General features: G+C 36.9%; 2 long non-coding RNA genes across 3 annotated transcripts in view; both read right to left on the reverse strand.

Moving 5' to 3' along the window:
• Window positions 1-13,199, reverse strand: part of LOC118169109 — a 36,966-nt gene that overhangs the window by 13,067 nt on the left and 10,700 nt on the right. The gene's annotated exons all lie outside the window — the stretch shown is intronic.
• Window positions 8,097-11,882, reverse strand: LOC118169111. Its single transcript, XR_004751929.1, has 3 exons — window positions 11,782-11,882; window positions 8,959-9,331; window positions 8,097-8,702 (listed from the first exon to the last, which is right to left on the reverse strand). It is a non-coding gene; the product is annotated as an uncharacterized LOC118169111 (long non-coding RNA).

Here is a 13,199-nt window from a genome sequence, read left to right on the forward strand (position 1 = left end):
TATGCTGTAGCAGCAAGATAATTTCAGCTGATAGCTAATTAACTGATATGGCTACTATCTGGCATAATAGAAATCAAATGTAGATTATTTTCTGACTTCCAGAGTACTTGAAAATAACAGAAACAATGTGCAAGTTACTGCAATCTAATGCTTAAGCCCATGCAAAGCCTACATTGAAGATTGATCAAAAGTCTAATAAAAGCAATGAAAATACTTCCACGGACCATAAAGTCTCTGAATCATGCCTCTCTCAAAGTTAATTTGCATCATGTTGAATTTAGCAGTAAATACAAAATCTGAAATTCAAACAGAAAGGATTTTCTTCTGTGCTGTATTCAACTGACTTCATATTCTTCCAGTCGCATCTGGAATTCCTACTGTTCTTTCCCCATACCCAGTTGTCATTTTACTGGTTACTGTAGGACATCGAGATCTAATTATGGGCTGCTGTGGAAGATGTTCCACAGAGGTTCCCATCTCTGTAAGGCTTATTGAAGATTCAGGCGTAGATCAGATTTTATTCTCCTATTCCTTCCTTACATGATTCTCATATCTGATTTAAATTTAAGATCATTTTTCTTTCCATGGACAGTATTTTTAATAATACTTGAGGAATTTCTAATTCGGCTAAAAAAACATTGAAAGATTCTTTGCAAACCTCCTGACAATCCTGAAGTAGGCTAACGTTCTAATAAGAGAGTACACTCTGAATTTATCACCTGTTATGCCAGTTATAAATTCACTGACATTAAAGAAACAATGAGGAGAACCTAATCTAAAGAAATGTGGAATGGAATGGTTCTGTTCAGTTCAGAGGGAAGGGGCCTTAGGAGGTCACCGAGTCCAGCTGTCTGATTGGGCCAGCTCAGAAGCCCTCGTTCCCCTAAGCCAACTCTAGCCATAGGTATCCTGCTCTGTAGCGTACCTAACTTCTACCTGGATCTTGAACATTGCTTTTGCTTTTTGTTCCAGGACTTTAACATTTAGTATGGTTTAAAGGTATCCAAATCTTTCATTCCTGAGCATTCATTTAAAACAGCCTTACAGCACTACATGATATAAACCAGTAGTTCAACTAAATCAAACTTTATCAAACTTTATCAAATCAAACTTTAGATCAACTAAAAATAAGAGGTTAGAGCCATGAATAAACAGTAAATAAATAACTGCACATCCTGATCCATCTTTTCTCTTTTAAGGACATCCATCCCATTCCTTCATTTTAGAAGTATTATACATGTATTTGGTTCCTATTTTTGGAAAGTCTGTGTTGGAGTAGAGCTAGCTGTTATCATTTAGGGACTGCACCAGAAGAGGAGGATGTGAAACTGGTGGTAGCAGTACCATGCAACTGCTCAGTTGTAATCAGGGGATCTTGATGCCAAGTAAGGTACATATTTTTCAGTACTATAAAAAGCCTCAAGGCATGCTAAATATCTACAATAGATCTTATTTGCATAAATACATGCATAAAAAAAATTCAGTATTCATAAAGACGTTTTTAATCTTTAGTCTTTCAGACAGGTCTTGTTAAATCATAAATGTTCAAACAGTTCCTCACGCTTGAACATTCCTTACTTCATGCCCATACAAAGAGTCAATTTGTTGAACTTGCCCTCTAAGGCATTTACAAATTGTACTAAAATATCTGTACACTTAACATTCGAGTGCTCCTACTGAAGTCCTGCAATTTTTGTGCTACAGAGCTATTTGTGCAACTACAATATTTAGGTGGGCAATGACTTTTTAAGAAGAGGAATTGCTGTATTTGCAACCTCATATGCACGCTTTAAAACTACTATTCTTGCAATATTTCACTCTGCAATCAAAACTGCACCCTTGTCACACCAATAATTTTGCTCATTTATGCCTCTAGTTTCCTGCATTAACAGCATAAATTTAGAGCTGCATTTTTGCTGCTCTCAGGAGAGCATAAAAAAGAGCTCCACATTTAATATCTAAAAGGCAAATGTGTTAAGGAAATGAAACTTTCGCAATTTATGTATTGCTTCATCCTGAAAGAACAGAATTAAAAGATACCTAATGGACTTCAGACCCTTTGCAATTATGTTTCAGAGGATCTTTAACATAAAACCTTCCCCTTAGAATCTGGCACATTAGACATATACATTTATTCACGTATACTATTGACTAGGAGACAAGAGCTTTGGTTTCTTAGCTGTGACAGTTTACAGTAAACAGCAGTGGCACCTACCATACTTAAATGTATTCATACTGTCAACTGAATGAAATATAATCTAAATTATTATAATAAATTATAATAAATATATTATTACTAAATTATGCTACTAAGGTGATGAAATAAAATAAATGAGTTAGATCATCATATGCAGTGAGTGAATACTAACAACGGGAGTTATATTGATTACAATATCTGGGAATCTACAACACAAGATTAATACATCAGACAAATGTTCTTCAAACACATTTTCTTGCAAATCCCTGTTCACCATCTTTTCAAACTTCAGTCATTGGCTTCCGTTTGTTTTTCACTGTTACCTGCCAAGCACACATGCCAAGTTCTGGCTATTGGGGCTTAGTTTTACAGTAAACTAATCTTGTGATACAGCACGAGAGGGGCAAAAGAGTCATGCAGCATAACTTGAATATTAATTTTCACATGGAAAAGTTACTTAGACAGATTTTTGGATGATGAATTTTACTATACAATACAGAGCAAGGCTATCATATACTCTTGAAACCTTTACCTTAAATTAATATACCTCCAGCACAAATATATACCAAATCTAGAAAATACAGATTTCACAAAACCATTTTATTTAAATAGTAATAAAGTAAACTTTCCTAGAACATGAAAACTATTCTGGGGCTATGAGTAACCAAAAGCTTTATCTACACAAAGAGCAAAGAAAAATCCACACTGAGAAAAACACTTCTCTGAGAGAGTGGAAGATCTCATTTTAAATACCTAAATACATTGTCCTTTTTGGCATGAAAAGAAACAGAGAATTGCCCAAAGTAAGGGCAACATTAGGTCAGAGAGAAAATACAATATAAAGCAATTAACTACAGAGAAGCATACAATTAAAGTTTACTCTTTGGGGACATGCCCTGATAAAGGATAATGATAAAAATTATGCATAGTTACATGTGTAAAATATGTATATATATATAAGCAAATTGTTAGAAGGTTCATGCTTTTAAAGACTCATTGATCTGACCCAGAATGACCCATAATCCTTGGGTCATTCAGCAGCTTTATCTCCTGCAGTTTATAAACTCTGTCACGATCCCCTCCTCTCTAGTCGAGGCCCCAGACTCAACAAAATCCTTTCCACTGAATCCTTTCTGTTGTTTCTTTTCCCCCCTCACATTTGCTTGAACTCCCTCCTTACTCCATGTAGCCTGAACAGGGTTGATACATTGCAGCATTTTATTCAACGTTTTTCAAGTAATAGATATGACATTGCTGACTTCATTCAAAATTGCATGTGCTCAGTTACCCAACAAGGTCATGCTTCCCACAGATACTTTGGCAGTTAGTGAAACATTTGTTATGATTCAGTCAGTTCTAGCCTCAAGGTTTTACTCGCAGGACAGAGAAGCTTGCTCAGTATTTCTATAACACTTTGTCACATGTGGCTTTTCATCTCAAAAAAAAAAAAAAAAAAAAAGACAAAAAAAAAGACAGAATTCATCTTTTGATCTTAATACATCATTTTTTTCCCCATAGTTGCAAGTTAAGGGAAGTCCTAATGATATATGATGGACCATTAACTACAAAAAGTCACCACCAGGGTTCCATTTCAAGCCAAAACTGAAGAGATCAAGTGGATAAACTTATCCCCCAGGTGAAACACTTCAGTAAAAATGACTAGAAGCAGCGTATTCTGCTGCTTAAACATCTGATGACTGTAACTTCCATCTGTGCCTTGCTGAATTCTGGCAGCAGGCAGGATTATTTAGTCTATTATTGTTCAGCCAGCGGGAAGACTTTATTATGGCAGGAAATGTGGGACAGATTTCTCAAATGTAGGCAGCTCTCAGATCAAATTAGTAACTGAAGAAATAGGACTCCACTAGAATGATCTGATGACCTGCTTATCTATAGGCAGACCAGGCATCAAACAAAAATCGGAGTGATTTGTGATGTAGGATATTTAAATTTTGATTCAGCACATATCACTACCTCTTCAATCAATTGTGGAATATTACTTGGTGTACTGGGTAAAATTAAGCCTTTTCTTTTTAATAAATCAGAAAGGTGTTTCTACTGTCATATGATAAGAGTAGAGATGAATTAAACTTTAATTCTTTACTTAAATTAATGAATTAAACTTTATTCATGGTGAAGTTTATTATAGCAAAAGCATTATATACAATAAAATGTTCATACTTACCTGGTATGCCATGAAACAGCGGCTCTAAATCCTGCTTTTGAATATGTTAGCTTGTATTTTGTTACTTCAACAGAAATATGCTTTTAGATGTATTTTAATAGTTGAAGATTTTACAGGGCTCTTAAGTATAAGCAAGCCAGAATTTAATCATTTAACCATGTCCTTTAATTATGGGATTAATCTTCAAAGCCTTGTGGAGTACATCTGCAAAGTCCCAGAGAAAATAAAAGGATTACAGAGGATATAAACCACACACAGCACTACAGGTACCGGTTGTATAATTGAGCAGTGATAATCAAAAGATACACATACACTAAGGCTATATTTATACACATAGATTACACAGCATATGGATGAAGGAACCACTATTCTTCTGTCCCTTTATACCTGAAAAACATATTGAGACAAATCTTTATGCAAGGCTGTTTTCATATTTTAAAATCAGCTCTTTCCTAAAACTGGGTGTTATGTATCACTTACAGTCAATCTTGGCAGGGGAGCTTCAGCGTATGATACAATTGTTCTCAGTTACAGTTCTTTATCCAATGGATTCTGAAGGTGGAAACTTCTGGTTTACTGTAATCTCCTCCCACAATGTTATTAGAACATTAAGTTAAACTATCTTCCTTTTCAGTCGCTGTTTTCATGAGCTCTCCTAGATGACCACTACAGAGGTTTACTTGCTTCAGCTTCAGAAGAGCTTAAGGATACATGTGGTTAAGAATCAGTCCTCATTCGTGCTCATCTTGGCCTCTGGGAATTGCCAGATATGCTCTAGAATAATTTATTCAAATTATCATCATGTAAGGAGGCATTAAAGTTGTGAATGTATCTGAAAATACATTTTTACTAGCAGGTAAGATGTCAGTCCCTTTCTGCTTTTTATACCTACCTGATAGAGCTAATCACCCTTATTAAGTGTTTTGTTCCCCAAAATATTTAAGATAAAGGTAGTATCTCAGCTGAATAGTGTCAGCTTTCTCTTTTACCCCCGAGAAACTTGCAACTTGAAAGTGTATTTTGGATTAAAAAACAAACAAACAAAAAACAATGCACAAAGACCAGTCAGATTTTTCCTCAGTTGAGGAGATACTATTCTATTTATGTTTAGAAGTTACTGGGGAAACCTGATGAATTAGGCCTCTCTTAAAAATTGTCTTTCTGAATTCTCTGAAGAATACTTAATATAGAATCTGGTGACTTCACCACATTACTTATGCTTAACAATAAAGCAGAACAGTCAGCCTTTTGAAATGAAACATAACAATATGAGGAACACTGAACATAAGTTATTTGAGAATATTGGATAATTTGTCTGTTATGGAATTCATATCTGTGCAGACAGCTAACATAAAATATATGCAACACAACTAAAATAAATGTTTCATAAATGGTTCACTGGCCATATGTCTGGCTATGCATTTCATGCAAGGATATACTCCTAGACAGAAATATTTCCAATATATATACAAATCAGTTCAGTATTTTCCCTCTTAAACATTAAAAAAATTATGATTTTGTGCCCAGAACCTCATAATATTAAATTAAAAATTAAAATATTTTTCTTAAAACAACAAAAAAAACTATGATTTAGACATATAAACCTCCACAGTGCTCTGAAGTCCAAATTTCATTGTTAAATGCACCACAACACAGAAGAAATCTTGGAAAAAAATCAGTATAGGAAGGTGAATGGAGCTGAATAGGAAGGTTAAGCTTCAAGAAGAATTCAGAGATGCAGCCATGCTAGACAGGAGAGAATACTTTGTATGTAAAACACCACTACCTGATTGCTTTTTATTAACACTAATGAAAGGAGAGGTAGCAACATCCTCAGGCATCCTTGAGCACAGCAAAAGGCCGCTGTCTACAGCCCAAACTCCTTCTACAGCTGTGCTGCAGATTCCAAATGCCCTGAGGAAGACTAGTAACTACCTAGCAAAAAATGTTACAAGAGCTGTTTAGCTCTACTGAGATAAACAACTATGTGTTCACTGTATCCCCACATCAGTGTTCCAGTTGCTCAAATGTAAGGAGACACAAAGGTATCAGAATGACATTTGCTAAAACTGAGACCAACTGACCCTCTGGGTAGGAAAACTAATCAAGGAAAATAATTACTTTTATCAATTCCTTGAAACGCAAATCCAACAGATCTGCTCTGCTATGACATTATTGTTATGTAGGATTTCCTGGCTGACAAAATAACCACATCCATTAAAACGCAACCAGTGTCTGAGAATGAATAATGTGTTGGACTCAATCTCTCCTTGGAGACCTTTCACGTACTTTTGCTGTTCTACTTCAAATCCTACCTGGGGGCATGCAATCTAGCAGAAGCCAAAAAGGTCAAATTACTGCCCTTGTAGGAATTCCCTTAATCATTTCCTAAAATTCTGTGTTTGTTTAAACACAAAAATAACATGTTCAGTTTTTATATGGTTCTTTCTTTTCTACATTCTCCTCTAAGCTTCAGTTTGGAATGAGATGCCTGTTAAGAAGGTGGAGTCTCTGAAGTGATAACAAAACATTCTCCCTGGTTCTCTGAGTAGCTTTTCAAAAGCTACTAAGATGTAAACCTGTCTCCAGTCTCTAGATCTGTCTTCTAGCCAAACTTTTGGAGTGGAAAATAAACTGATAAAAAAAATTAGCAAGCTCTCATTGCAAATGCACTCTTTTCCCTAATATTTATTCTCTTATTCTTTCATTGCCAGACAAAATAAAAACCTAAATACGTTTCTATGATTATGAGGACTCAAACAAATGACAGTGCTAATCATACGCTAAGTGGCAATTTTGTAAATTCTGAGTATAGTTCAAGTAATACCAATCTAACTGAGAGCATTACATAGCCATAAAAGTAATATGAAGCTAAGTTTTATAATTTAGTTGCCATTTACATACATTACTTCCAATATTAGAAAACAGATTTGTAGCTCAAACTGTCTTCCTCAGACACATTTATAGTATATGAGATTAAAGAAGCCGTAGTTTAAATTACTGTAATGCAATTATCACAGATTATTGTTTATGCCCCAAAAATAGAATTTGAATTGAATTTGGGATTGGTTTGGAGAGAAATGGTACTGCTGCCAAATTTTAGCCATCTTTCTAGCCACTTAGACAACAAAGTCACCTTCTACTTCTTATTGTTATATTTAATGAAATCGATAAATTAAACTAGAAAACTGAGGTACTCATGAAACTGAAGGGAAACGTGAATGCCTTTGCATCTAAACTGCATGTACACATGCACAAACAAAACCTAAATAACTATGGATGACTTTATTCTGGAAAAAAAATGCTTTTCCTTAACCACTTTTGATTTTTCACCAATAATTTTCCGTGTGGTTTCAGGGCCAACTAACAAATACAAATATTCTATTAACAATGGACTAATAGTATACTCTTGCTTTCATCCAGAAGCACTTGACGTTGTTGCTCCTATACACTGTTATCTAAAATTCTATGTAACATTTCTCCTTTCAGTTGTGTTCAGTAAAATAAATGTGTGTACAAACACACAGTAATGTCATGTGGACAGATAAATGTAGAGTGGCTGGAAAAATAAGAGAGGGTCTGGTATCACTAGGAAGGAACCTCATCTACTGCACTAGAATCTGCTAATCAGTTCAGTGAGAACGACAGAGCAACTTTGTAGAGAGAGACATTTCAGAGCCTGGCATCCTCTATCTAATGTGCTCTTTTTTTAAAAAAACTTGTCTTTATGTTGGTACTTTATTTTCTAACTTGCATACAGAGATGATCATGGAGAGGAGAGATATCAAAATATCAAGAAAAAGCAGGAAATTGGTATTAACTGTAAAGCACGGGGGTATATTACTTCATATCTAAATCCCTCACTATCTTGACAGAAAAATAAATTGTCTTGTATTTTGGAGCCAAGCATGTTTAAAGGATGAGCTCCAGGTCACTGAGAAAAGAGAAAGGGAGAAAATTAAATCTCTAAAGCAAGCATAAGTTATTTTATTGACACTCTTGTTTACCAGTAGTGTCTGAAGTTAAGCATGCTGGGACATAAACTGGATAAATGGTTGGTTAAAAAAATGAAAAATTATAATTTCTACTTATCAAGTAACCTAAGTATCACTTGCTGACAATCAAGTTAAAATACCAAAACATTTTCTAGCTTTTTTTTTTTTTTTTTTTTTTTTTTTTTTTACTTGCCAGTATTCTTTACAGTTTCTTCAGATATATGGTCTTGGGGTACTGACCATGTTTTTCCACCATTTTTCCCTCTACAGGCTTGTGCAGGCTGCAGTGCTCTCCTTGTGTGCCTTTCACATGCTCTTCCTCAGCCTGGTTTAATATTAAACACAAGAATTATGTATCTCTCAGTTTTTCCCTTCGAATCAATTTATCTCATAGTAAGCACCTGAGGAACAAAAGCACAGAAAAACACACATAAAATTACTATCAATTTCTGATACGTAATTTACAAGTTTTTTTTTTTTTTTTTCCAAAAAGTATCTACTTGCCTCTTGAATTTAAATGTGCATTTAAATAACATACAACATAACAACTCCTATTTCAGATAAAAGTTTTAACACCAAACCTGCCTACTACTGCACTGTGCCTGGACCTGCTATACTTTTCTATGCTCCCACAGTTCACAGTGGGAGCAGTTCGAAATAGCTTCTAAAGGCTGGGTGCCTGCTAAGGTGCTGGAAGAACAGCTTAACATCAGTGTGATCAAAACAGACCGATGCTGTCGTGGCACTCTGCAGACACGCACTTGGAAAGCAGGAGATGAGAAGGGAAGCAATGCTGGTCCGTGGGCTGGAGCTGTGGCATCCCTTGAGCGTGGCTGGCCAGTGAGTAAGCTCTTCAGATACAGGCAAAGTACTGCATTTAAGTGTTGCAAAGCACTGTTTGGGTTTGCTTCATAACTCCTGCGGCTGTTATCAACCACCACCAGGGAAAACGGGCTGGGAAGGAAGATAAAAACCAATGTTAAGGGAGAATAAGGGATTTAACTAAGAGAGAATAAGCTGCACTGAAAGCAAACATTCCCGTTTCTGTGGGACAGGCAAAACTGGCAGCTCACAGCCTTGCAGCTCGGGCAGCCCTGCAGCCGGGAGCCGCACCGCAGGGAGGTGGGGGAGCACCAGACCCAGTGCCACAGCCCCAGGCCGCTGCCATGTGGCAGCAGGAGCTGTGGGCAGCCCTGCAGGGGCCTTGCCACTGTGCCAACATCTTGCCGAGTGGCAGTGCTATGTTAAGGTCCCACGTGGGGAGCCACAGTGTATGAGAAGCCCCCGCGTTTCCCTCTGGCCTAGGCCAGTAGCAGCTGCACTGACAGCGCTTCTCTGCCTGGGCACAGGCCGCTTCCCTGCGGGCACTGCACAGCCTGGCATCCCCACCGGCGCCTTAGGCACAGCCAGGCCTCAGTGATGGGGTTGGAAGGAACTGGGTTTGCTAACCCCGTCAGCTTGCTAATGTGCCGATTTCTGGGCCCCAAACCACACAGAGCTTTCCTGTCTCACCTGTAGGAACGGAAGTCACAGAACACCTATGGCAATGTCCTGCCTACACCACTGTTTCCTCGCAGGCAGTTATGCTGCTGGCACAAAGATTTTATTCCAGAGCCAGGTGTGGCTGTTTTGTGTCAGAGTCAAAACACATTGCTAGGGACAGAACAAAGCTTTTCTTCCCCACTTGTATCTCCCTCCTCTGATGCTACCGAGCACATCAGTCTCCAGCCCCACTGTTCCTGTGAAAGGTACTTCTGATACATTTCAGTTGGAGTTTCTGACAGAACATTATGGTCTCTCTGGAGGACTGTCTTACATCTGAATCACTAAGCTGAACATGACACATGTTCAGCTACCCCATTTCTTCTTAATATCCAAATGTAGATTCCATGCAAGCCCATTGCTCGTGTGTGCTGTAAATCACCAACCTCAGCAATGCCGAGTCACAAAACTGTAACTGAAGAGGAAGAAACATTCCTTATGGCAACAAAATGCTATCACATCTGATGACTCCTACCCTTTCCTTCTCTTATGCTGTCTTTATTCTGTCATGTTCAGCAGATAATTAATTAGAAGATAGGAATTAATCTTTCCTTTCTAAGCAGTACTTTTGTATGAATTCTAATCATAATGTGGCACAGAGCTCCAAATCCCATCTCACATGCAGCTGAACGCTATGTTGTTAAACCTAAGGCCTAATCCCTTTTCTGTGTAAGTACAAATAGATGTTTTTAACCTATTTGCATTCATCATAATTGCCGTTTGAGTCCGGAGAAAACTGATTACACTGCCTGCTTTGTTTGGGCAATTCCAGGAAATTAGTATGTGCTCAGCTGTTTCTCTAGATACTGCAGACTTGTGTTAGCTGCTACAGTTACTGAGCAAATATAAAATATGCTCCCTGGTGATGCAAAGACACCTATGGCCTTCACCACTGCCTGCTTCTACTTTGATATCCAAAGCCAGATGAGGACACATCGTGATCTTAGGTTGTAAACAGCCACCTAACTGCTCAGTGCTACTTACTGCAGCTGATGCAAACCCATTCTAAGATGTGGAACCAATCCCAGCTTGGCTGCACCTGATCATTAATCTCAACCCAACGTGAGGGAAACTGGCTGTCCTACCTGAATAAACTAATGACAATGCCATGTATCACCTGGATATTGCCCCCTATCCATGTAGCATGGTGCTCTCCAAAGAGATCTACATATTTTATTTCAAAGACATTTGACAAAAACAAATTGAGAGAAAATACAAAACTGTCTATATGACAGGCAGTCTAGTTAATGCACTTCTCTGACCATAAATATGAAAGGATTTTCACTTCATCTTGTATTTCCTTTAAAACAGTACTTCAACAATTCTTTCTTGGCCCTTCTGCACATTGCAAATAATTTCCAAGGTCGTTCTTTTTCCATGCAAGTATTAGTAATACAGCTAATGAAGCCAGTTTCCCAACATGATGCTTGGCATATGTAGGGGAACTTCTCATCTGGAGATGATGTACACAACATCGTAGCTGTCTGTAGGGTGCAGGCACACAGCTATGACTGTGCCAACAAAAGAACGTTGTCATTGTCAGGCTCTGGGTTCTTCTGACTGACCACGATCACTGGTGGTCCAGAAAGAGTAAGGGATGTTCAGATATAAAACAAAGGAAGCCCAGCAGCTGAAAGCAGGGATAAGAAATCCAGAAATACGACTGCAATAGATAGAAATATATCCTTCTGAACCACTTACACTGGGCATGCTGCTAGGTCACCTCTACTACAATATCTTACAGTAGTTGCAGCTTTTCGAGTAGACATTTCTCAACTAGCTGCAGCAGTGCTAGCTGTCTGCATCATTCTTATTTTCGTTGCTCTCCTTTGAAATAGTTCAGCATGTCTTTAACATCTTACCTGCTAATGCAGAAGAATTATGGACTACTAGGAAAAGGGAGAGCATGGATGCAGGAAAAGGGATGCACCAGATCTGCAGGAGTCTCCCCATCCACATTCACCAGGAAAAATAACAGATATGAGTCTTTCTCAATAATTTTATTAATCATATTTCAAGCTTTCATTTACATTTGAAATTGATATAAAATGTACCTCATTTATTCTTATGTAGTTTTGTGCATTTATGTTGCCACAAGCATTTTCTCCTACCCTTGTAATGAAATCTTTAATGATGTTTTTTTTTTGTGTGTGTGTGTGTGTGTTTTTTTTTTTTGTTGTTGTTTGTTTTTGGGGGTTGTGGCCATGTAAAAATGAGACGAGTAAAACTGTAAGTTACAGAAGTCTGATTTTGATCCTGTTTTCCTGATTTGTACAAACTGCCAGGCTTTTTCAACAGATAAAAATTCCTTGTTTTTCAATTCTGCTCTGTCAGACACTCACATGCATGATACTTATCTCAGGGCCACAAGAGAAATCTCTAACTAGATTACTGACATAATGGAAGTACTGTAATACCTACAGAAGAGTAAATAAAAACAGAATCTGGCTTGCAGCTCATACCTTAACACGCATAAAATTGTTATTTCATTTCAATTCCATACTTTTTTTTTCCTCCTTAGTACTTTCAAAAATTTATTTTGGAATTGAAACATTCCAGGCTTGAATGAGTGTTTTTTTTTTTTTTTTTTTTAAGTGAGAAAAATCCATTTGGCTGCCTTCCAGTTATATAAAGCAAAAAGATGATTTTTACTGACTTAAAAATAATAATAAAAAAATATGCACATGCTTTTACTTCCACCAACATCATCCAAATTACTTTAATTCATGAAATTTAACAATTGAATATTTTTCGCATTCTAAGTTCAATCATCATGACAGAATTGAAAAAATGTTTGCATGTGAAAATGGTTTGTTTACATGTCTTTTAAGATAAAAGATTCCAAATTTAGAAAAAACAAACAAACAAGTATTCTATCAATAATTCAAGAAATACTGTGTCAGGCTTTTATTTTGTGATCCCTCTCCCCCGTCCCATTTTTTTTTGGATAGAAACACATGGGCATGGAGAAGACTTTTTTTTTTTTTTTTTTTTTTTTTTTTCCCAAGATGTCTTTTGAAGGATCATTTCTTGTACCAAGCACTTTTTATCCATTGTACTGGGAGTAAGATCAGATCCAAATTGTATTCCGCTTCCATGATGACTGATGTGTATAAATATTCATGAGTTAACACCTGCAGTTGGCTATTTTCTAAAAGCTGTGCAACTGTTATTGCAGTTGTAGCTGTGGACTGTAACATCTCATTTGAATTCATGAGACTTGTTATACATTTTTAAATATATATGAAGTGATATTAAAGTCTAATGAAGAACAAAAATC

This window comes from Oxyura jamaicensis, chromosome 6, assembly GCF_011077185.1.
Source record: "Oxyura jamaicensis isolate SHBP4307 breed ruddy duck chromosome 6, BPBGC_Ojam_1.0, whole genome shotgun sequence".
NCBI lineage: Eukaryota > Metazoa > Chordata > Aves > Anseriformes > Anatidae > Oxyura > Oxyura jamaicensis.